The 26,378-nt window shown below is 37.7% G+C and overlaps 1 long non-coding RNA gene and 1 pseudogene across 1 annotated transcript in view; both read left to right on the top strand.

Annotated features, from left to right (window-relative positions):
* The first annotated feature begins 1,428 nt into the window (after window positions 1-1,428).
* Window positions 1,429-26,378, top strand: part of LOC140849592 (uncharacterized) — a 169,146-nt gene continuing 144,196 nt past the window's right edge. Inside the window, exon 1 of the long non-coding RNA XR_012131666.1 lies at window positions 1,429-1,531. This is a non-coding gene — a long non-coding RNA (uncharacterized lncRNA). The remainder of the gene's footprint in view (window positions 1,532-26,378) is intronic.
* Window positions 9,667-11,448, top strand: LOC118971270 (deuterosome assembly protein 1-like; annotated as a pseudogene).

Here is a 26,378-nt window from a genome sequence, read left to right as displayed (position 1 = left end):
TCACAGAAACATCTAGAATAATGTTTTACCAAATATCTGGGCACCCTGTGTCCCCTTCTAGTTGACATAAAATTAAACATCATGAAAATTTTAAAGGATGACTTTTTTTCCACTTATTTCTTAATAAAATATAATAAATTAGTTAAAACTATTGCCATTTAAAAGAACAAACTATTCAGGGAAACAATAAAAGACCAAGAGGGCTTTTTTTGTTTGTTTATTTGTTTTCTTTTGTTTACTGTAAGTCAGTTTCCTGTCTCAAGTAGGTGCCTAATGGTTGGGTCACTGGTCACTGGGTGGTGTCTTGCTGTTCCAGAGTATCAAATTCAGATCACTAAATTGTGCATATTTTAAGAGCAGCAGGCATTACTAGGATCCGTTTATACGACATACTTTTGCTATCTCTCTCTCTCTCTCTCTCTCTCTCTCTCTATATATATATATATATATGACACTATATGTATGTATGTATACATATTCTACACTATATGATTGTTTATGCATACTTAAATGTGTTTGGAAGTGTGTGTGTGTGTGTATTGCAAACATTCCCAAATGTCCCTGGGGGACAAAATCATCCCAGTTGAGAACCACTGGCCTAGACACAAGCCTGAACATGGAGTAAGTTATATTACAGAATGCTGAGCCTGGGGAACCCACTCCTTTATAGCAGCCTGTTAGTAAGTCTGTTCTTTTCTATGGAGAGACATTACCTCATTCCTTTAAAGTCACTAATCATAAGCATAGTGATGGCCTGGATAAAGAGCAGTTTGGACCTTGAACTCAGAGTATACTCACCAAGACAGGCTGGAGTAAGAGACCTAATGACAAGTGTCTTCCAACAACCACACAGTTGACTGTAGACTTTCATTTATTGATGAGCACTTAGTAAGAAAATAAGCTCAAAATTCAGTCCCCTCTAGTTTGCACTAGAGTTCCCTAATATATGTCCAAGATCTTCTGTTCTCAGTGTTTAGTACATTTTCTCAGACAAAAGAGCCCCATTTCGACTTAGTCTGGATTACATCATCACTTAAGCATCTTGGGCCACCTTCCAGTGAAATGAATGCAGCCAGCTCAGCACTGCTAGCTGCTTAGATTGAAAATAGCAAACCCACAGAGCAGAAATAATAAATGTGCTTTAATCATTTTCTGTATTTAAGTATTTAAGTATTTTCTGATGTGGTTTGGATATCTCACCATCGTATGTAGTGGTTGTCATGAAAAGGGAGCCTTTCCTTGAAGAATGTGGTTTGGTAATAGTCTCTCTGAATGGCAGATCCACTTGATCAAGACTGAAAAATGCAGTAAGTCCAATTTAATTGACTTTAATTTACCAGATCTTTCAGATGGGAGCAGAAGGAACTACATCACTTCATTATCAATACAAAATCTACGAGGCCCACATTGTTGTTCTGGGCCAAAACCAAGGAAGAGACATGTTGGCAGAAAGAAAGGAAGCAGAGGCAAGGGGAACCTGTCAGTGTTCCAATGCTATGGAATCCAACTGGACTTACTAACTTCTCTCTCAGTGAGTGGCATTGCAAATGCATCTTTCTTCCTATGAGTTCATGAGTTTAGGAATTTGTGTTATTGACAGCTCTGGTCTCCAGATCCTAACTATGGTTCTCCTATGAGCTTCTAAAACCTGTAAAATTTCACCTTCCATTTGGTCCTTATTTTCTTTGTGCAAGATTTTAAAATAAATGTGAACTCAGAGCAGAATATGCTCTGTCATCCAGACAGGGTCCTCAGAATTATACTTGTAAGTCCACTACACTCAGCTGAGGTCTTCCCTGAAGATCATCCCGTATCTCACAGAGGTACACAGTGTGACTTTTAGAGGTTTAAAGGTATGTTTCCCCTTTTATTTATATCTGTTTTTAGCTTTAAACATTTTAGTGGCTTTTTGGATGAAATAACGATTTGTGAATGTCATTTAAGTTCATTCTTTTAATTGTCTCTTCTGTTATCCATCTGTGTGTCTGTGTATTGTTTATCTATCATCTATATATCTATAATCCATCTGTATTTTCAGGCCCACCTGCCCTTTCTGATCTAGAACTAGGGAGAAATTGACCAATTTTTTAAAGTGGGCAAATATAAATGCATCTCCATTTCTTTTTTAAAAAACATTTTAATAAATTTCTAGCCTGGACTTTAATCTTAAGATCTGAAGTTCTCAATCTCTTTTCCTATAGCATCTCTTATTCCTCTGTCTTCTTAAACTACATAGATAGATCTCACTTTTCTTCTTCCATTACTGTTCTGACTTTGGCATTATCAATTTCTATCTCAGTCTTAGTTTTCAGAAAACTTTCACTGAGCATATTCTGGACCTTATCCCAAGCAAGGCACTTATCTGCTACATTCTCAAGGCCTTTTCTTAGCTTAATTTCCTTCTCCCTTTTAAATGCTGCTTTATTTAAGGTTTCAGACAATTTTTTTGAAGTCAGTCTTTCTTGTGCTGAGCTATCCAACTTGCTCCTTTGTAGCCCAGGACTAAATCTGGCCTCAGGGAACAGTAGGATGTCTGAGGTACATGCCCTGTATATTCCCGTGTATTCTGTTTTTTACCTTTGTTAATATCTACTACTTTAAATCCCACAAATTAAGAATGAAGTCTTTTTTGGGTCCTGTGAGATACTAGAAAATATATGATAGTCTCTGCTCCCCATTGCTAGCACAGGGCCCCTGAAATTTCCTGGGTGTTAGGAGTATCTTTCGTTCTAATGTGGTTACTCAGGATGGACCTGTTAGGCAGAAAGACAGACATGAGCAGGTAGAGAGAGCATAAAGCCAGTAAAGCGCACTCAAAGGCATTCAAAGAGTTAACCAGATAAAACCAGAGAGCCAGAAAGGACTCACAGAGTTAATTAGTAACTTAAGCACACCTCCTCTCTGAGATTTCCTGCTTCCCTTTCTTCGAGTGTGTCACTCTCTCTGTTCTACAGAGAAGTAGGGAGGAACTAATTGGAGGTACGATTTGGGCTTGCTGGTTCCCATCGCCTGGGTGACCAGACAGGACTGCAGCTGTACAATCATGCTCCTTAGTAGCCTGCTGGAAAGTCTCCTTTCTTTGCCTTTGGGAAGTTTCCAGAACATAATCTCACTCCATCCAGTGCTCTGAGGCTCCCCCAAATCCTGGGGTAGTAGGGACTTCAGAGAGCTTCCATGTTGGTAAGCACATCGAAACCAGGAGGCTGACTCACTCCAACTCCACAGGGACAGAGCTCCCCCACGGAGGAACCCTCCCAGACCTTGCCCTGTGTATCTCTTCATCAGACCATTCATCTCTGTCCTTTATCGTATCTTTTAATGAATCCATGAACATGTTCCCCTGAGTTCTGTGAACTGCTCTAGCAACTTAATCAAAGCTGAGGAATGGATTATGGGAACCTCTGATTTGTAGCCAAATTGAACAAAAGTTGTGGGTAGCCCGGGGACCTACTACCTGTGACTGACATCTGAAGTAGGGTGGGATCCACCCTGTGGGACTGAGCCCTAAACCATGGGATCTGATCCTGTCTCCAGGTAGACAGTGTTGGAATTGACTTAAGTTGCGGAACATCCAGGTGCTGTCACAGAGAATCGCTTGGTGGTATGGGAAAAACAACCCCCATACATAGACACCAGAATTGGGAACCAAACCCTTTTAGGTCCCATCCCTTCCTCCCACTTTTCTTTCCCAAGATAGGACAACACTCCCAACTGAAATAACAAGCTGGGTTCAATTGATTCTATCTCCTGTCTGAGGCATTTTTGATCTTTGCAGCCTGAGGCATATCCTAAATGTCATTTGCTTTTGTTCTCTGTGTTGTTTCTGATGGTTTAGCAAAGAAAGGTGGGGAGTAAAAGGGTCATGCAAATTAAAACGAAGGAGTGGAGGGGCTTCCACAATTAACTGTGATTTATTTTCTCTTAAAATACCTGAATTTAAAAAAATACAACTTGCCAGCATAATTACTAATTTTGTTTCATATTATCCCATGTGATCTGAATTTCATATTTCTTTTTGAGATATTACTGTATGTCTTGTGAACTATTACCATGTTCTCATTAAGAAAATAACCACCCCGCCCTCCCCACAGCAGGCGTGAGCTTACTATAAAGCAGTGTTAACATTAACAGAATGTAGCAGTATTCTGCTGAAGTTTGGAAGGCTCGTCTGTATTCTTGGACCCAGAAATGAATAGACTTAAATCTAGGTTCTGTGATGCCAATAATAATACTACTGTGTTCATGTAAACCACTCCCATCCTCCACTTAAAACAACTGACAGAAATATCTGGACCTGTATATGTAAACTTAACAGTGGACTGAGAATGCTGTGCCTCCTAAATATGAATCTAGAATATCTTTATCCAAACTAAAGTTTGTTCCTTTCTGTCTCCTCCTCGCTTTTCAGAACCTGGTTGGAATTCTTCCCTTCTTACCCTGGACTACAGAAACAGGGACATATAAATTGAGCGATACACTCGAGATTATAGTCAGCATAGAAAAAAAAGTGTTTTTCCCGGCATTCTTCTTTAATATCTTTTACCAACATTTTATGCAGGACAGATCATGTAATTAGCAGGACCCAGTGAAAAATGAAAATGTAGGGCCTCTTGTTCAAAAATGATTGAGATTGTCAAGAGGAAGACAGCAGGGCATTAAACCAAATGCAAGGCCATGTGAGCACGGGCACACGTCACACATCCTTGGAGCCAGCCTCAGTGCCACCGCATCCCTCACAGAGTTTCCCACATCTCTCCCTCTCCTCCTCCTTCCTCTGATTCCCTTCTCTTTCCTTTCTTTTTTCTCCTTCGTTACCCCTTTTCATTTCTCTCTCCCTTCCTTCTCCTAACTCAGAGAGTGATTGTGAAGATAAATACATTTTTATAAAGTTAAAATGTTTTATAATCTAAACCCCCAAAAAACAACGGTGGTTAACATCGCTGTGTTTTCCCTCTGTTATCCTTCTCACTTCTTGTCCTTCATTCATTTTTTTCTCCTTTCTCCTCCCATGAGTGAGAGTGTCTTAAGGACTCTCAGTTTCCATACTGGCCTACTAGTTCACTTTGTCTCTCTAGCTTTCTTTTCTAAAGGCCTCATTCTGGGGACATCTGCTATGTAAATAAGAACTGAAATAAGCAATTGAAGAATGAATGAAACAATGGGCAGTGTTGTCTTTTTTCTTCCTTTGGAAGCTGAGATGTGCAGCAGTGGCTGGGTGTAAACAGATTATGCATACCCTAAAAAGGAAACATTTTAAGTGTCAACAAAATCAGTGTAAGTACCAACTGGGCTCTTTTCTGAAAAATGAACAATCCAGAAAGAATTGAACCTGATTATTTGGCTCCTAGTGCCCCCGAAACCACAAACTTAGTACTTTCGTGGTAACTGCCATTACTTTTCACATAAAACTCAACCATTCTTACAAATGGAGCTTAAATTTGGTTTTATTGAAATGTACTTTTCTGACTCAGCTCTGAGATCAGTTCTATTTGCATTAATGTATCAGGGCTCAGGAAGCCAATAAAAGGAATTGTGTGTGTTTGGCACTGATGTATGTTTGTGCACATGCAGGGCTATGCAGCTTGAGAACTGGACTTTCAGAAGGGAATCCAGATAGAAAGAAATTCTTAAAAAACAAAGGAACAGAAGCCTTCTAATACTGATTGCACAATGTTCTACTTTGTAAGTGGCCTGTACCGTGTCTTGTACTGTGGTGCATATGTATTTTAATGACATACCTGTAGGGCCTTCGCATACTGGCTCAAAGGGAGTAGATATATTTATCCACTGGCAATCAAAAGTATTAAAGAGCGACCAAAAGTCAGATGGGGAGTTTGAGATATACTTTTTGTGATTTAAAGAACTCCAATTTGTAAATGAGGGAGACTGTTCCAGAAAGAAGTCACACAGTGTGGGCCTTGTTGCTGGATTTATGCCCCCCACTTGAATATAGTTATCCATATGGATACTTGTAACAATATTTTGTTTTGATTACTGTGCAGGATCCCATTGTATTCATGTGATTTATTTATCCACTATACTGCTAATGGACCCTGGGATTGTATCTATTTAAAAGCTGTTGTGAAAAAATTGTCATGGACATTGCTATCCATATCCTTAGTCTAGTTTTATTTACTAATTCATTTTTCTTTGATCTGTGTTTAATAAAGGAATGCTGAGCTATAAGTTGTCCTTATATTTTTAGTATTGATCGATATCTACAGTCTTCCTAATGATTATACAAATTGATACAGTTGTCATTAATATATGAGTGCTTTAGCTGCTTCAACTAGCTTATACTTAATGTCATTAGTCTTTTTGGCCATTCTGAGTGGCATCATTTTGGCTTTAATTTGCATTTCATGATGAATTATGATGTTGAGCCCATTCTCACTGGCATGGATCATTTGAATATTCTCTTTCGTGAAGTGCCTGCTCAGCCTTTTTGCCCATATTTAAGATTTGTTGTGAGTACACAACATGTACACATGTGCGCGTGTAACTTTATTATGGATTTGTAAAAGTCCCTTACATTTTCTGGAAATGAGTCCTTTGGTACATATTTGTATTGTGAATAATCACCTCTCTGTTCATTAATGGTTCATTTGTGATGTTGCCCTTTAAGGAACAGAATTTCTTAATTTAATTAAGTGAATTTGTCAATCTTTTATGTGTCTTGTTAAGAAATTGTTGCCTATCCCAAACTCATTAAGCTTCTCTCCTGTATTTTTAAAACTTTTATTATTTTACCAGTCACACTTAAGTCTGTGATCCATCTCAAGCTCAGTTTTGTATACGGGATGAGGAAGTGTCAGGATTTTGTTTTGTCTTGTTGAATATTCAGATATCCAGTATTTCTGACACTATTTGCTGAAAAGACAGGTCTTGCTTTCTTTTAATGTGAAGTTACTTCTCCAGAAGCTTACAGTGTTTTTATCTGTGACTACAGTGTTCTTGATCAGTGAATGAGGGAGGTTGTCCCAGAAAGAAGTCTGACATTTGAGTCCCCAGTAAGACATTTAGATTAATTACAAAGGTGAATGGGGCCTTTGTAATTCACCTAGAATTAGATGAATTCCAGAGAGACATCAGCTATTTCTCTAGCTAGGAGTTGATAAAGTAGTTGATCTAGCCCAAGTGTTCATGTTTATACAGTAATACTTCCTCACACCATGCCAACTAAAAATAATTTTTTCTGCTCCATGCTACCTTTCTCATAAAAAAGGATGTATTAAATAAAAACACAATTTAAAAAATTATTTTTAAGCATGATATAATCCCATAGAAGAAATACGGAAAGAGCACAGCTGGTTGGTTCCTGTAGTCTGATGTGTAGTTTTCAGTCTACCAGGAAATTCTATTCCTGGAATGGGAATACTGCATAACTGTTTTAACAAAAGCATCTCCACTCTCTCTCTTCCTCCCTCTTCCCTCCCTCATTCTCTCTCTCTCACATTGCAGTGTGTGTCAAAAAAGTGACTTGGTCTCTGTTGATTAGCTGGCATGCCAACCAGTACATATGATCTGACCACTAAAAAGAAAATTGCTGCAAGATTCAGTGTGTGACTTTCATGCTTTCGACCTCCCCTTTTCAGCTTGTTGATACCTAGGAAAAGCAATGGGCTTTTTCCTTAGGTTCATACAGCCAGGGACTGTTACACATGTAAAAGGGACCATGAGGATTTGGACAGCTTCAGAAGCGAGGTAAAGAAGTTACAACATCTAAAGTGAACAAGAACCATAGAGTAACAGGAGACTGCCAAATGCTGCCAAGTGAATAAAAGCAACCAAATTCTGAAATGATATCTTTTATTTCCTAAAAACTTTGTGCTTAATTACTTCCTGGGTATGCAGGTTTTGAGGGTCCTTCTAAATGTTAGAAAGTCATCTATAGTGTTCTAAGCCATTGCCAGTTACTAGAACTTGGCCTAGAATAATTTTATTATTGTTGAATCATTTGTTTTATTATTACAATATTAGATCAGTAAACTTGCACAGTAACGGTTCAAGAGAACAAGGTATAAAGCAGAGGAAGAATGTGCCAGTGGAGGTAGCATAAACCTGGAGACCTATAATGGGCAGGATAAGCTGGTGAGAGCTTAAAGAGTATTACTAGAGTACATTTTCCTAGTAAGCTCAGTTTTCCCATTGAAGGAAGCCCCTCACCCAAAGAAAAAGACAAAAATACCCATTCTTCTGTGACATCACCTATTTGAGCTTTTATGAAATTTAATTAGAGGGGGTAGAGAACATCCCTCCACTTGTGTTGTTTCTTGTTTAAGGATCACCTCTGCCTGTTTACTGGAAATTGGCACCTATTATCTCATCATTACTCTTTATTTTTTTTAATAGAGAATTTTTTTCTGTCTCTGAACAGTACCGTTGCATTAAACACATGTGCAAGTATACATTTACATGCCTCTGGCCAGATATGTTTTTATCATGCCCATTTTCCAGTAAGATAATTGTGCTTCAACACATTGCCGGTAAGAGTGCTGAGAGCAGCACTGCTGTCCGGCTTGCTGAAGGTCAAAGTGCAGCAACCCTGTAGAGAAAAACCTTCTGGGGGGAGCACATAATTGCATCAGAGGCAGTGAAGAGAACTTCAACTTCCCTCACCAAGCTTTTGTGATTTTTCTTCTGTGCTGGAAGGGGATCATCTGTAGAGGACATCTCTGAGGAAGTTAAATCAGCTTTGGCTTGGTTCATTTGTACCGGCTTTCAGAAGAAGATGGTATTGCCACTGATGAGTTTCTTTTAAATGACTGTTTTCTCCAGCAGTATTTTATAAATGGTTGCTGCATTAACGAGTAAATGAAACTTCCCTGAAGAACACACTCCACCATGCCTTTAGTGTCTTTACTGACACATCTGTGAAGACGGATGTACCCTAAAGAGCTCGCTGCAAACTAAGTAAGTCATATTTGTCTCCCAGGAATGTTTTATATGCTGCAAAATGTGACAAAGGCCATTACAGAGATTATATTTCCCAGCAATGAATCTGCTGTCCATCCTCTGCTACTCCAAACATTCAGACAATGCTATAGAATTAGTCACAGCCTGGGAAGCAAGCAGTCATTGACTAGCTGCCCTGATAGCTTCCCTGAAGATAGGGCAGTGACAGTAAATTTCTTAAACTGACCATGGGTGTTGAAAAGATATTTTTAAAACAACTTTCTAAATTCTAAAACCTAAAAAAAATTTTTCCAAAATTTATGTTGATAATCAAGTATTTATTATTGATGATCAGCTAAACAAAAATGATCAATTCCACAAAATATGTATTGTTAGATTTCCTTTAAAAAGACATCTGTATAACCTGTTCAAAGATACTAAATTGGTCAAGTCAGTTGAAATTCTTCTACTATTTATTGAAAATTCCCAAGCTAGAAATTGGTCTCTGACCTTGAGAAGATAATGATGCTTGTTAAGCTTAAAAGTAAAACTGGGGCGGGTGGGGAGGCGGAGCCCGGAACGGCCTCGGGGGCCTCGCGGCGAGCGGGCCCGAGCGGCGGGAGCGCGGCGGCGGGCGGCGGGGCCCTCCGAGGGGCAGGGCTGGCGGGGCCGCGGCGTTCCCGCTCCCGGGGGCGCAGACCTCCCGGAGAGCGCAGCGCGGTGCGGCGCGGCGCAGATTAAAATTCAAGAATTATAAACCAGGCGCAGCAGATTCTTGACATGGAGAACAAAGCCCATGATACAACAGGAGCTTCTCCTTGTGAGGCTGAACTTCAGGAATTAATGGAACAAATTGACATCATGGTGGGACTACTTAGACAGAAGCTGGACAGTCTGGAAAAATGTAACTTAGTGATGACTCAGAATTATGAAGGCCAACTACAAACTCTGAAAGCTCAATTTTCCAAACTAACGAATAGCTTTGAAAGACTGAAATTACACCAAATGAAACAAAACGAATTTCAATGAAAAGAATTACAGCACCCTGAAGAAGAAATACCCTTTGAACTGAGCAACTTGAACCAGAAATTAGAGGAATTTAGAGTGAACTCCAGAGAATGGGACAAGCAAGAGATACTATATCAGACTCATCTGGTTTCTTCAGATGCTCAATAAAAATTATTATCTGAGAAGTGTAAACAATTTCAGAAACAGGCACAAAGTTACCATACTCAACTAAATGGTAAGAAACAGTGCACAGAAGACAGCGGCTCTGAAACTCCTCAGCTGATTCGTGAACCAGATCACAGTTTTGAAAATGAAAGAGATGAGTTCATTATTGAAAAATTAAAATCAGCTGTGAGTGGAATAGCATTAAGCAGGAATAAGCTACAAGATGAAAATCAGAAGCTCCTAAAAGAACTGAAAATGTACCAAAGACAGTGCCAGGCCATGGAAGCAGGACTCTCAGAGATGAAAAGTGAATTGCAGTCATGTGATGATCTCTTGAGAATTACAGAAATGGAACGACTGCAGTTGCATAGAGAATTATTAAGAATAGGAGATTGCCAAAATGCTCAAGAAAATAAAAAAAGACTTGAATCATCTTAGTCACCTCCTCTTAAAGAACCAGAATGGAAAAAGAAAGAGGTGTTTTCAGTGACCCCAGATAAACCAAATCGTGAAAAAGAATTGAGCAAGATAAGAAGCCAAGTCTATCAGGAGGAAGAGTACCACAGCTCTGAGCGGGAAAGAATGAGGCATGAGATCTGCGACCTAACAGAGGAGCTTCATCAGAAGGATATCACTATAGCAACAATCATGAAGAAAGCCTCCCTTCTGGAAAGACAGTTAAAAATGGAGTTAAAAATAAAAGAAAAAATGTTAGCAAAACAACAGGTCTCAGACATGAGGTATGAAGCCGTCAGAACTGAAAACACACATCTAAAAGGAATGATGGGAGATTTAGACCCGGGACAGTACATGGGTATGGGCTTCACTAACAGGAACATTCAAGGCATGCATCTATTGACAAACTGGAATATGAGAATGAAAGGCTCCGAAACGATCTTGCAAAACTCCATACCAGTGTAAAATCAGCATGGGCTAATCAAAATACCTGTGAAGAAACAGGACAGTACGCGTACCACAGCCAAATAAAAATGGAAAAAGATAAAGATAGGCTCAGCCGAGATCGCGAGCCGAACAGAAGCACAACGCCCCTGTTGCCGCCTTTGCCATTTCAAACCAAAGAAATGGCAAGTCCTTTGGTTGGTGATGATGAACTATTCCCATTTTCTCCCCTAGATATATCTTTCCCAGCTTCTTTGGCTGCACAGCAATTCTTTCTGGAGGAAGAAAAGCGAGCAGAAGAATTTGAAAGACTTCTAAATGCACATATTGATGAACTGCAAAGACATACAGAATTTACTCTTAATAAATACACCAAGCTCAAACACAACAGACACATATGACCTTTTAAACTTTTTCATTTGCTTCTCCTACCCCAAGAAAAAAAGCTCTGGCAAAATATTTACAAAGCTGATTAATAAAACTGAGAAATTTTGTTCTGTTTTCTTGACTAAATCATTTTTGTAAGGCAGCTAGAAAATAGTAAGTATTTTGTTGATTAAAGCTGTTTGTGCTTCTTCATTAACATAATAAATTGTTTGGCTGTAGAGTTACTATAAAATAAACATAACTACAAAAGAGGCTTTTTTCCAGTCTAAGGAATATTTTGGAATTAAATATGCAGTTTTTCTTTCCCACTTGAATCATGTATACTGAAAACCCATTTCCTCTGTAACAACACAACATGAGGGAAGGGAAGAGACTTAATTCAAGTGTAAGCAAATCAAGTACTGCTCAGTGTCTAAGGTTTGAAAACTCAAGGATTTTTACAAATGAAAAGTATTAAGTATTTGGCGCTATATAAACATCCTAAAATTTATTTTAGGAAAAAGAAAGGTACAGCTATAGTGTTCCTGCAGTCATCTTTGTAATGTCCCTGTTTTAGCACAAGACAAGACATGGAATATGCTGTTTACACAGTGACATATATGTGCCTAAGATGAATGCTTTACTGTTAGTACTAATTACTTTATGGACATGAACATGGTAAAAAATAAAGTAATGCTTTATATTTTGTAAGAGATAAAAGAGGTATAAATGTAACTGTTGTTACATTTTCCTTTGTAAGACCTCTGTTTTTCATACAATAAAGAAATGTAAAATTCAATGAACTTAAAAGCATAAATGCCAAATCTGTATAGAAGAGCAATAGCATGACAGCAAACAATAAAACTCTAGTTATAAAAAAAAAAAAAAGTAAAACTGTCAGTTATTTTACCAGCAAAATGGGCTTATTCAGCAATAGCAGAGAATTGCACTTTGAGATAAGCAAGCTATGGTAAAAACCACAGCATGTCAGGAGAATAAAGGAGAGGAGACTCTTTTATAGAAGAAAGGGGGCAAGCTGGGGGACTGTTCTAAGCAGCAGGTCCATTGGCACTAACTAGGAGGCCTATGTGTCATGCTATCCATTGGCTGAGTTGTAACAGTCTTTCATTGGCTGGGATGTTGCCAGGCTGTTGCTTGAGGAGACCGAAACTCTTCCCTCCCACTGGGTGGTAAACTAGCTAAGGTAGTACGAATTGTAAAGCTTCTGCCTCTTCCTTCCTGTGGGGTCTGCAGTTGACCAGAAGTGATGGGCATGAGGGCTCTCCCGAGACCTCCCCAGCTCCATGTCAGTGAGGCTTCCCCTGATCAACTTTCACATAGTAGAATGAGATCCCATATGTGCAGCAAAAGTGCACAGTCAAGTAGTAGATTATTTGATGTATATCTGAAAGCATTCACCTCAGTATATGTACCAAATGCAGTAATTTACCAATGCTTCCAGGAAGAAAGTCCAATTGAACGTGGCTATTAAAACATAAATTGATGATTTGACAAATGCAAAATTGGGCTGTACTCCTGATACATGGTTGCATTAAAATATATGTGTTGCTTATTAAAGCCACATCACACCCAGGCCGGAAAGGTGCTGTTTAGTCCAACATGTCTGTCCGCTCTGACTGTGGTTTCTCATGTTGCTGTTGGCAATGTCTTTGTTCCTGAACTCCTCAGCTTTCCTCATTCTCTTCACCATGACTAGTAGCATTTCCAAGATTTTGTACTTTATGTTTCCTGTGGAGTTTGACTTCATACCCAAAGCTCCATTTCTCAAATCCTGGACAGTACCTCCTGTTTTCCCTTCATTGACCTTTGGTACTCCTACATGTGCTACCGGAATAGAGCAATATTTTACTTACTGGAACCAAATGGTAAGTGGACTGTTAGAGTCCAAAAATAGCAGTAACAGCAATGCATGTGTTTTCCCTGTGCACTAATTCTCTCGAAACTAACTTCCTATGGTATTATAACACCTGTAAAGCTGACATTATGGTATAGTTTCATCATGTTTGTCTTTTCAATAAATAACTAAAGTGTTAGCATCTTCATCCTGCCCTTTGTGTTTAAGCTAACAAAAGCCACAGTGCTGGGGAATAACATGATGCATCCTCACCAGTAAAGTCAGATGAAAACAACAAAAAGTAGTGAACAAACCCACTTTCTGTCATCTCAGAAGGCCAGTCAACTTCTTCCAGGGACATTCTTCTATTTAAAGGCTTTGGGGTGGCCATGACAGGCAGGAGGAAACATAAAATGACTGAGGTCGAATGGTAATAGATAATCCTGTGTTCCTGTGAAACCTCTAGGTTCTGCATCTTCCTTTATTACTAGAAAACTCTGAGCCTAATAATTTCATCTGGACCCCAGATCACCTACTGCCATGCTGGGTAGCAGGTAGTTACTTAGACACAATTAATCTAGTTTGTTGTATTATCTTTTTCCTTCACCCATAAAAAATATGTGTGTATGTAATGTAAGTATAATATGTAGATATTCACTTTTGCAGCTTGGCACTTATGGTAAGTTACTGAGAAAGACTTAATAATCAGGGTTTGGTGTGAGTAGTGAGGAAAAACCTACTTTTCAGCCACCAGGTCAAGAGCAAAGACCAGTTCAATGAATTGACTTGAAGCATAACAGAAAACTGTAAGTAATGTCAGGAGCTCAGGTGAGAGTCAAGTTGATAATTTAAGATTTTAAATATATAAGATCATTGTCAGAAAGAACACCGAAAAGATCACGAAGTGTGGGGAGCAAAGCTAGATGATCCAGCTTTTAGCCGGGAGCCGTGAATATTTTAAATTGTTAAGATGAGCCCCAAGTGTTCTCTGCTTCCACCTATTTCTATTTTAAAATCAACCTAGTGTTAAAAACCATAACTGGAATTTTTCCTGCTATAAAAAGATGTAGCAGGAGAAAACAAGGCATGATTTTTCAGATACAGTTTTTAATGTTATGATGCTTAGAAAATATTCATATCTGTGATTTATCATTATATATATATGATACCAAAATACCTGCCTATATTTTATAACTGTAAATGTATATAATCTATCCATTTTCAGAGAAAGAGGAAAGAAAAGTATGAAAAATGAAGATTGGGAAAGTCTGAGGCATTTTGGAATGGGGTTATGTGAGAAATCCAAAGAAAATGTATCTGGAAATGGATAAATTTGGGAGGGATAAACAGGTGCACATCACAATGGATATCCGTGTCTTTATCTAGGGTTGAGGAATAATCAAACGTGCCTCTAGAGACTGTCTCTACCCAGCATCTTCTTGTCCACATTCTTTTGTTAGGGCTTCTAGTTAATAACAGGAAAGACCAAAACTCTGCATTGTTTTATGCTCCCTGTGCCTAACGTTATCTCAGCAAGAGACTATCAAACAACTCTCTAATTTAAATTCATGTTGTGCATCAGCTTTCGAAACTTTATTCTTAAGGTTACAGCAGTATTCCAGTGCAGCCTTGTTTTGCAGTTTTTCCCCTTCAGGATGGACTGCTTTGTGTATTACATTAAAAATGATTGATATGGACTCACCTTATATATAACACCATTATGTTACTACTCTTTAGGTCATTTAATCTTATTTGATACATACTGCAACCTATTACAAATGAATGCATAAGAATATGAAATATGTGCCCCTAGCAGATCAGGATTACAGGAAGGCATTCAATTTTACTTTCTTTCAGAAGGAAATTAGGAAGGGACTACTCTGAACCAGAGATAAATAGTCTTGAATGCTGTGCTGTAGAGTGCCTGATGATAAGACTAGTGGTGAAATAAAGATCAAGCTTCCAACAGTAGTTAATTCTGAGTATTCCCACTGGAGACTTGTTTGGTGTTCCCTGCAGCTCCCCATGAAGGGAGCCCATCTCACATTTCACTTAGGGTTTCTTAACAGAGGCCCAGTCACCTTTTCTCAGCTCCCGTATTGTATTTATAGTCATCTGCTTAGTTTAACTCTGGGGTAACAATGAGATATTTTAGAGAATATGACTAAGATTGCACGAGTTTAGGAGTTTCTAAAGTTGTAGAGTTGTTGGAATCACACTTGACTCCTCTATTGTGACTCATTTTACCTCTCAGAAGTCCACCATTAAAAGTGTTTTCCCTTCAGTTTAAGATTTAATATCTTGCTAAAACCCGGAAGTGTTCACATGGATTATATAACCATTTAAACTGTCCTTATGTATTTATATTAGTTACTTACACTGCAGTGTCATTGAATAATATGCAAGTTAGTATTTATAGGCAGGTCAGGATGTTCTCTGTGGAACTTACTCCCTCTGTGGTAGTGAGGGACAGACACCCATTCCTACCCATACAGTTAATCACAAAAGAATATTCTATGTAAGGTTGCTATAAAAAATGTGAAGCAGATACCCAAAATGAGCTACTGTGTACAAAGGTAACTGGTATTCTTTGCATTCAGCACATAAAATACCAACTTCCATCTGTGAAATGTTTATAGGAGTTGGAAAGTAAGTGCACTGCAAGATGGTAAAAGCGTTCTGTGTTCAGGGACCCCAAAAGAACCTTTGCCTTTGGATTTGACCAAAGCTGGCTCAGCAGCTCACATCTCATTGAATTTGTTACCTCGAACACATTTTACATCTCTCAGTTTCCTTCTCTTCACCTATAAAATAGTAAGAATGATAGCCATAGAATTGGGCAGTCAATTTTGTATATTTTGTATTTATTACAGGTGCTCAGTGAAAGATAGTTACATTGGAAGTATAATGATGAGAGCTCAGGAAACACATACCGGTAGACAGGAGGGTACCACACGCTGTTGTCTTACTGTGTTAAATACAAACTATCGTCTATACTTAAACCCCTGAAATCTTCAAATTGCCCATTACAAGACAAGAACTGGATATTCTTTCTTTCTGTAGTTTCAATTAAGAGAAATATTCTATGCCTGCACAGTTCTTAAGAAAATAAATTTACAGTTTCAGAGAAACCATGCACACTAACAAAATAGAGAGTTAGCTATCAGAGAATCAAGGCAAGAGCCCAGTTGCTAAAATGAAGATATTAAATGTTTTTAATTTAATCACAAGAAAACTGAAAACCTGCTTTCATCATTATTATTATTATTAGCTGGTATTTTCAAAAATGTATTCTATACTATGCATTGTGTTAAGAAAGCTTTACTCTCACAAAAAGAGGTAGACTTTAGGATCATCTCCTAAATGATTTTTTTTCACACCTCTCCAGGTAATTTTTATTCTTTTTCTTTCATTAAGGTATCATTGATATACATTCTTACGAAGGTTTCACATGAGCAACACTGTGCTTACTACATTCACCCATAAAATCAAGTACCCCCCCCAACTACATTGCAGTCCCTATCACCGTAGTAAGATGCCACAGAATCACTACTTGTCTTTGTGCTATACTGCCTTTCCCATGCCCCCGTACATTATGTGTGTTAATCATAATGCCCCTTAATCCCCTTCTCCCTCCTTCCCCACCCACCCTTCTCACTCTCTTCCCTTTGATGACTGCTAGTCTCTTCTTGAAGTTGTGAGTCAGCTGCTATTTTGTTCCTTCACTTTTGCTTCATTTGTTATACTCCACAAATAAGGGAAATCATTTGGTACTTGTCTTTCTCTGCCTGGCTGATTTCACCGAGCATAATACCCTCTACCTCCATCCATGTTGTTACAAATGGTAGGATTTGCTTCCTCTAATGGCTGAATAATATTCCATTGTTTATATGTACCACATCTTCTTTACCCATTCATCTACTGATGGACACTTAGGGTGCTTCCATTTCTTGACTACTGTAAATAGTACTGCGATGAACATAGGGGTGCATATGTCTTTCTGAATCTGAGAACTTATATTCTTTGGGTAAATTCCTAGAAGTGGAATTCCCGGGTCAAATAGTATTTCTATTTTTAGGTTTTTGAGGAACCTCCATATTGCTTTCTACAATGGTTGAACTAATTTACAATCCCACCAACAATGTAGGTGGGTCCCCCTTTCTCCGCATCCTTACTGACATTTGATGTTCTCTGTCTTTTGAATGTCAGCTATCCTAACTGGTATGAGGTGATATCTCACTGTGGTTTTAATTTACATTTCCCTGATAATTAGTGATGTGGAGCATCTTTTCATGTACCTGTTGGCCATCTGAATTTCTTCTTTGGAGAAGTGTCTGTTCAGATCCTCTGCCCATTTTTTAATTGGATTATTTACTTTCTGTTTGTTCATGTGCATGAGCTCTTTATGTATTTTGGATGTCAACCCCTTATTGGGTATGTCATTTATGAATATATTCTCCCATATGTAGGATGTCCCTTTGTTCTACTGATGGTGTCTTTTGCTGTACAGGAGCTTTTTAGTTTGATATCGTCCCAGTTGTTCATTTTTGCTTTTGTTTTCCTTGCCTGGGCAGATATGTTCATTAATGTTTGCTCGTGTTCATGTGCAAGAGATTTTTGCCTATGTTTTCTTCTAAGAGTTTTATGGTTTCATGACTTACATTCAGGTCTTTGATCCATTCTGAGTTTACTTTTGTGTATGGTGTTAGACAATAATCCAGTTTCATTCTCTTACATGTAGCTGTCAAGTTTTGCCAATACCAGTTGTTGAAGAGGCCGTCATTTCCTCATTGTATATCCATGGCTCCTTTATCATACATTAATTGACCATATATGCTTGGGTTAATATCTGGACTCTCTATTCTGTTGCACTGGTCTATGGGTCTGTTCTTGTGCCAGTACCAAGTTGTCTTGATTACTGTGGTTTTGTAGTAGAGCTTGAAGTTGGGAAGTGAGATCACCCCTGCTTTATTCTTCCTTCTCAAGATTGCTTTGGCTATTCGGGGTCTTTTGTGGTTCCATATGAATTTTAGAACTATTTGTGCCAATTCATTGAAGAATGCTGTTGATATTTTGATAGGGATTTCATTGAATCTGTAGATAGCTTTAGGCAGGATGGCCATTTTCACAATATTAATTCTTCTTACCCAAGAGCATGGGATAAATTTCCATTTATTAGTGTCCTCTTTAGTTTCTTTTATGAGTGTCCTGTAGTTTTCAGGGTATAGGTTTTTCACTTCATTGGTTAGATTTAATCCTAGGTATTTTATTCTTTCTGGTGCAATTGTGAATGAAATTGTTTTCCTGATTTCCCTTTCAGCTAGTTCATCATTAGTGTATAGGAATGTAACAGATATCTGTGTATTAATTTTGTATTCTGCAACTTTGCTGAGTTTAGATATTAGTTTTAGTTTTGGAGTGGATTCTTTAAGGATTTTTATGTACAGTGTAATGTCATCTGCAAACAGTGACAGTTTAACTTCTTCCTTACCTATCTGGATGCCTTCTGTTTCCTTGTGTTGTCTGATTCCCATGACTAGGAGTTCCAGTACTATGTTGAATAAAAGCGGGAAGAGTGAGCATCCTTGTATTGTTTGTGATCTTAGAGAAAAAACTTTCAGATTTTCACTGTTAAGTAAGATGTTGGCTGTGGGTTTGTTGTATGTGTATAACCTTTATTATGTTCAGATAGTTGCCCTCTATACCCAGTTTGTTGAGAGTTTTTATCAGGAATTGCTATTGAATTTTGTTGAATACTTTTTCAGCATCTCTGGAGATGATCATGTGATTTTTGTCCTTCTTTTTATTGATATAGTGGATGATGTTGATGTTTTTTCAAATGTTGTACCATTCTTGCATTCCTGGGATGAATCCCACTTGATCATGATGTACGATCCTCTTGATGTGTTTTTGAATTCAGTCTGCTAATATTTTGTTGAGTATTTTTGCATCTATGTTCATCAGGAATATTGGTCTGTAGTTTTCTTTTTTTGTGCTGTCTTTGCCTGGTATTGGTATTAGAGTGATGCTGGCTTCATAGAATAAGTTTGGAGTATTCCCTCCTCTTCTGTTTTTTGGAAAACTTTAAGGAGAATTGGTATTATGCCTTCTATAAATGTCTGATAAAATTCAGCAGTGAAGCCATCTAGCCTGGGATTTTTGTTCTTGGGTAGTTTTTTGATTATTGATTCAATTTCATTGTTGGAAATTTGTTCAGTTTTTCTTTTCCTTCCTTGGTTAGTCTTGGAAGGTTATATTTTTCTAGGAAGTTGTCCATTTCTTCTAGGTTATCCAGTTTTTCAGCATGTAATTTTTCATAGTATTCTCATAATTCTTTGTATTGTCTGATTACCATGACAAGGAGTTCCAGTACTACGTTAAAAAGAAGTGGGAAGAGTGAGCATCCTTGTATTGTTTGTGATCTTAGAGGAAAAACTTTCAGATTCCTCCATTGTGAATTTGCTTTCTCATTTCTGAGTTTGTTTATGTGTGTAGATTCTTTTGTTTTCTTGATAAGTCTGGCTAGGAGTTTATCTATTTTGTTTATTTTCTCAAAGAACCAGCTCTTGGTTCTGTTAATTTTTTCTATTTCGTTCTTCTCAATTTTATTTATTTCTTCTCTGATATTTATTATGTCCCTCTTTCTACTGACTTTGGGCCTCCTGTGTTCTTCTTTTTCCATTTTCAATAATTGTGAGTTTAGACTGTTTATTTGGGATTGTTCTTTCTTGAAATAAGCCTGTTTTGCAATATACTTCCCCCTTAGAATGACTTTCACTGTGTCCCATAGGTTTTGAGTTGTTGAGTTGTGTGTTCATGTGTCTCCATATATTGCTTGATCTCTGTTTTTGTTTGGTCATTGATCCATTGATTATTTAGGAGCATGTTTTTAAGCCTCCATGTGTTTGCGGGCTTTTTCTGTTTTCATTGCACAATTTATTTCAGTTTCTTACCTTTGTGGTCAGAGAAGCTGGTTGGTCAATTTCAATCCTCCTGAATTTACTGAGGATCTTTTTGTGGCATAGTATTTGATCTATTCTGGTAAGTGTTCCATGTGCACTTGAAAAGAATGTATATCCTGCTGCCTTGGGTGGAGTGCTCTATACATGTTTGTTAGGTCCATCTGTTCTAATGTGTTATTTAGTACCTCTTTCTCCTTATTTATTTTCTGTCTGATTGATCTCTCCTTTGGAATGAGTGATGTGTTAAAGCCTCCTAAAATGAATGTTAGCTTTCTATTTCCCCTTTTAATTCTGACAGTATTTGTTAAACATGTGTAGGTGCTCCTATGTTGGGTGCATAGATATTTATAATAGTTATGTCCTCTTGTTGGACTGACCTCTTTATCATTATGTAATGTCCTTTGTCTCTTATTATTTGTTTTGCCGTCTATTTTTTCTGATGCAAGTACTGCCACTCCTGCTTTTTTCTCCCTATTAATTGCATGAAATATCTTTTTCCATCCAGTCACTTTTAGTCTGTGTATGTCTTTGGGTTTGAATTGAGTCTCTTGTAGGCAGCATGTATATGTGTCTTGTTCTTTTAATCCATTCTGTAACTCTGTGTGTTTTACTTGTGCATTCAGTCCATTTACATTTAGGGTGATTATAGATAGATATGTGCTTATTGCCATTGCAGGCTTTAAATTCATGATTACCAAAGGTTCAAGGGCAGCTTCTTTACTATCTTACATTCTAACTTAAGTCACTTATTACACTATTTCAAACACAATCTGGAGGGGTTTTTTTCCTCCATTCTTTTTCTTCCTCCTCCACTCTTTATTAGGTATCATATTCTATACCCTTTGTTTATCCCTTACTGAGTTTGTGGGTAGTTGATTTAATTTTAGATTTTCTTAGTAACTAACTGGTCTACTTCCTTTACTGTCATTTTATTTTCTCAGGTGAAAGTTATTTAACCTTAGGAGCACTTCCATCTATAGCAGTCTCTCCAAAATACACTCCCAAACCATAGAGACAGTTTGTGGGAGGTAAATTTCCTTAACTTTTGTTTATCTGGAATTGTTTAATCCCTGCTTTAAATTTAAGTGAAAATTGGTTCAATACCTTTCTGTTTCATTGCATTAAATATATCATGCTACTCCCTTCTGTCCTGTAAGATTTCTGCTGGAAGTCTCATGATAGCTTGATGGGTTTTCCTTTCTATGTGATCTTTTTTTCTCTCTCTGGCTGCCTTTAATACTCTGATCTTGTCCTTGAGCTTTGCCATTTTAATTATTATATGTTCCTTGCATCCCATTTGTTGGAAGATCTTTTCACTTCCATGGCTTTAGAGACAATTTCCTTCCCCAGATTTGGGAAATTTTCAGCAATTATTTCCTCAAAGACATTTTCTATCCCTTTTTCTTTCTTTTCTTCTTATGGTACATGTATAATGCAAATATTGTTCCTACTGGATTGGTCGTACAGTTCCCTTCTTTCCTTTCATTCCTAGAGATCCTTTTTTCTCTCTGTGCCTCAACTTCTATGTATTCCTGTTTGTAATTTCTGTTACATTTACTGTCTCCTCTACCTCATCTAATCTGCTTTTAAATACCTCCATCATATGTTTCATTTCAGTTACTGTGTATTTCAAGTCTGTCTCTTTCTTGAAGTTATCCCTGAGATCTTGAATATATTTCTGTAGCTCCATGAGCATGTTTATGATTTTTATTTTGAAATCTTTATCAAGAAGATTGGAGATTTGTTTCAGTGAGCCTTATTTCTGGTGTTTGAGGTATTTTGGATTGAACAAGGTTCTTTTGCCTTTTCATATTCCTAGTGAATAATATGGAGTAAAAATTTTGTGTAGGCAGCACCCTCTTGTTCCCAAAAGCTCTACTCTGTGGAGTTGCCTAGCACCCTCACCAGTGGTGGGTGTCACAGGCAAGTGGCTTCTGTGCCTGCTGGGAGGAAAGAGCTCTTTCCTGCTTTGCTGCCACAGTGCCTGTCTTCACCTCAAGGGCCACTGGGCTTAGCACGCAGGTAGGCACAGCTGCATTATGCCCCTGTAGCTCCCATAGGCAGGGCTGCCCTCCATTTGGCCTGGTGCAATGGTGGGGGCAGCAAGTTTGTGAACCAGTGCAGACTAGGAAGAAGAAGCAGCAGGCTGTGTATCAGTATGGGGCCTTGGCACTTCATTGCCAGCCAGAGTGATAGAGTGCCTGAGGCTCCTGAAAGCTCCCAACTTGCTGGGCTGAGTGTGCTGGGATGATTTTTTCCACCTGTCCTTTCTCCTGAGCAGTAATCTCTGTGTAATCCTTGCCTCTTTAGCAGCCCTCTCACTGTTGGAAAGTCTTTCAAAGTGCCCACCTTTTTTTTTCTGGAGCAGCCAGTTGTGGGTACCTGTTCTCCACAAGCAGCTGGAATCTCAGTCTCTGTGAGTGTTCTGCCTATCTTTGCTTTCAAATCCCATTAATCTCCAGAGCCTCATATAATGTGAGTTTGTGCTCCTTGAGCAGATTCCCAGGGATTGTTGTTTAACAGTCCTGGGCTTCTACTCCCCTGCCCCCACCCCAGTTTGTTCCTCTTCCTCCTGCTGGTGAGCTGGAGTGGGTAGAGGGCTTCCATCCTGCCAAATCCCAGCTTTGATACTTTACCCTTTCCATGAGATCTTTCTTTTTCCCAGATATAGGCCATCTGTTGCAATCTGCTTTCTGGTTGATCTTTTAGGATTAGTTTTATTTGCTGTATTTTCATGTTATATGTGGTTTGGAGAGGAGGTTTCTGCTTCACTTCTCACCATATTGTTTCTACCTCTCAGCTCTCCTAAGTGATTCTACAGATACTGCCTTTGAGGAACAGTGCTCAACAGAAGTGCACTGGGTATGTTGAGTAAGTAAAGAAGTATGTGCACTAATTCTTTAAGTGATTCACTTTATCAGTAACATTATCCATTGTTACACAGTTTGAAGTTTGGAAAAACTTCAAACTAGAGTTCTTTCTAGGAGTGCATACAGCAGTAATACTGATCTTACTCGTTGTTGGTCAGTGTCAGTACTGAAACTAAACTAAATCAACCCCTGGACCTTTTTCATGCTTGAGCCTCTGTTTTGGCAGGGGAAGGAAAGTCAAGGATTTGAAGACAAGAGCAGTTGAGGACTTTGCATCAAAGTGTGTTCAGTTCCACAGAGTTTAGTGACAGTGACATTCATGTGTTCCACATCTGGAACATTTTAGACATACTGCTACCTGGGCCCCATGCCTAAGCCACAAAAGCAGTCCCTCTGGAGGCTGAGCACTTGTGAGCCATAATTGGAAACAGCCAAATTGTTACAAACCTTGAGGGTAAAGGTAAATGTTAAACTTTTCCTTCTGTCTGTTCCATGTCTATAACACAACTCTTTTGGACCTGTTGCGTAAATAAATGAATAGGTGAATTAATTAATTGAATATCCCTGATAGACTTTCTAAATCAACATTTGCCTTTTCCATGTCCAAGATGAATGTCCTCATTATCTTCCTAGTCACTCTGATCAGTTTTCTAACTGGCTTTCTATCAATTTTTCAGTTTGGCTTAGCCTCCTACCCTCAGTGCCCACAGTCCTAGCTCCTCCTCTCTAAGTCAGTATCCCATTAGCAAGCAATAATAAAGGCAGCATTCATTGATTATTGCAACTCTTGGAGGCATTTGAACACCAAGGTGTGTTAGATTCTTATAGTCTCATTCCCTCCTGTACCCAACACACCTACCTTCTGTGATAGCAAACACCCATCCAGGGCACACAGCCTTTCAGCTTCTCACCCAGGGCTTTGGCTCATGTTGCCTCCTCTGTTGGCCTTCAGTTGCTAATAAGACAAGCTTAGGCTTTCTTCTCCCATTTCCATGGGATCAGTATTTAAGACACCTAAAAGGAGATGGACTCACTGTCACCATCAATCTTGACCATCATCTACCATTTGAAGAGATCACCGTTAACCATGTGCTTAAAGGAAATACCCTCTGCTTATGAAAAACCTCCCATAGCATAGTGAACTCTCTAAATCACCCAGTGAATAAACAATATTGAAATAGAGGGTCCCGTCCCTTTTTTTTTAGCTAAGCAATACCATTTAAGGTACTTTAAAAGGGGAAATATGATTTAAATTACACACTTATAATGCTTAATTTCCAGTATTGCTGATGGAGTTTGAGATATTATATTGTTCCTTCTTTTTATTCCTTGGTTGTAAGAAACATGGTAAAGATCTACACTTACATAAAACCAGTACTGCTGAACCTTTCTTTGCACAAATTAACAGATTAGTCATCACTTGGGAAATAAAATATAGGGCAAAATTAACTTGGCATAACGTCTGAATCCAGGCATTTCTCACATATATCCTATATAAGTTTGTGGGTAAAAGTGTTGCTATTTAATTATGATGGTGATGATGATGATTACAATGATGATAGTGACAATAGTGATGAGATTTAACCAGTATAAATTTTTCCTTTCATACTCGGATTCTTGTAGCACAAATATCAGTATTATTATGTATTATATATAATATCATTGTATTGTTGACTGGAAAACTTTACTAGTGCAAGTTAATTCCCTTCACTAATATTGCTGAGCTGCTCTGATATGGCAATACCACCACCCAGAATTACCTACCATTATACTCAATGCTCTACTTTTGTGTGGGTAGAAATGATAATGATATTTCAGTCTAGAAATTTCTATGGTTCCTAATTATAATTGGGAATTTAGTGCCATTTGATAATTAATTGATTCTAAAATCTTGATAAGTTACTGAGAAAATATTAAAAAGATTGTATCAATTAACCAAAAAAGAAACTAGTATCAGGCATTAAAAATAAAAGCTATGTAGAGATCATTTGCGCTGCCTTTTTGTGATTGTGAGATTCTGTTTTGTTTTGGTTTAAATCTTTATTTAAGTGTGTAATTTAGACAGACTCCTTCAGCTTTCTAAAAATAATAAAAAGCAAAATATGAAGTTTAAGGAGAAGGTCTCAAAACAAATGCCTTTAAGAAAGAAACATGAATTATGCTATATCTTAGAAAAAAAAGTAAAAGAAAAAGAATCCTACTATAGTTCATGGATTCATCAGATAAAGTGGGTGTAAAAGAGTAATTTCACAATTGTTTTCCTTCTTTTAAACTCAGGTACTATCAAACATAGAAATAGGAATGAAAATTCTTATGCTTTTGGATTCATTTAAGAGAGAAAAGGAGAGCAGAATGCTGCCAGTTAGTCTCACATAAAAACGTGAACTAAGAAGAAATAACTAAAATTTGAGCTATTTAGGGAAGGGAAATTTGCTTTTTAGTTTGTTCTCTGCTAGATCCCCAGTGCTGAGAGTAATGTGTAGCGCATTTTAAACAATCAGTATTTGATCTGAAGGAGTAAAACAACCCTAAATTATTACAAGGTGTAATTAGAAGTTGAGTGTACTATTAAAGAGGAAGCAGAAAATATAATTTAATGCAAAGACAGTTACCAAACAAATATCACTTTGGGCTTTTGTATTTACATTTTGTTCTTTAAGTATAATTATACTTTCCTGAAGATTTATATTCTTACACATTTGCAAGGGAAAAATAGTCTATGCTGACATCATCAGATTGTCAACTGCGACTATTAATACATTCTGATAAATGAATTGGTTAAAATTTTCCTTATATATTCTTGTTTATCTCATGTTTTGTTGGAATCAACTATTTTCTCACTTCAGTGTCACAATAATCCACTTATTTATAGCAGAAATCCTCTGAACATAAGTATGTATCAGCAGATTTAGTGCATAAGCAACTCTGGCAAGAATGTAAACCCTTATGTGGGCTTTACTATTAGAAGCTGGAATTACTTAGTAGTTAAAAACATAAATTTTTACATCAAGCATATATGGATTTAATCAATATTCCTCCATAATGTGACCTCAGGCAAATAACTTAGAAACACTAAATCTCAACATTCTCATATATTAAAAATGTGTATTTATCTCCTTCTTAAGTATTTTTGTGAAAATTGAATAAGATTATGCATAGTTGGTACACACTAAGCACTCCACAAATGGTGCTTTATTAAAAGCATCATCATCATCAATATAAAAGGATGTATTGAACTTACGTTTGTTAAGTATCTACCAAATACTACTCTGGTGCTACAGATACAACTGTGGACAAAAGAGATTGATTCTATTCTGTTAGAGCATTTATTCCTGTGGTAGAAGACATACAAATAAA

This window comes from Manis javanica, chromosome 1, assembly GCF_040802235.1.
Source record: "Manis javanica isolate MJ-LG chromosome 1, MJ_LKY, whole genome shotgun sequence".
NCBI classification, from domain to species: domain Eukaryota; kingdom Metazoa; phylum Chordata; class Mammalia; order Pholidota; family Manidae; genus Manis; species Manis javanica.
Note: the sequence above shows the minus strand (reverse complement) of the source record. Positions and strands in the feature narration are given on the sequence as shown.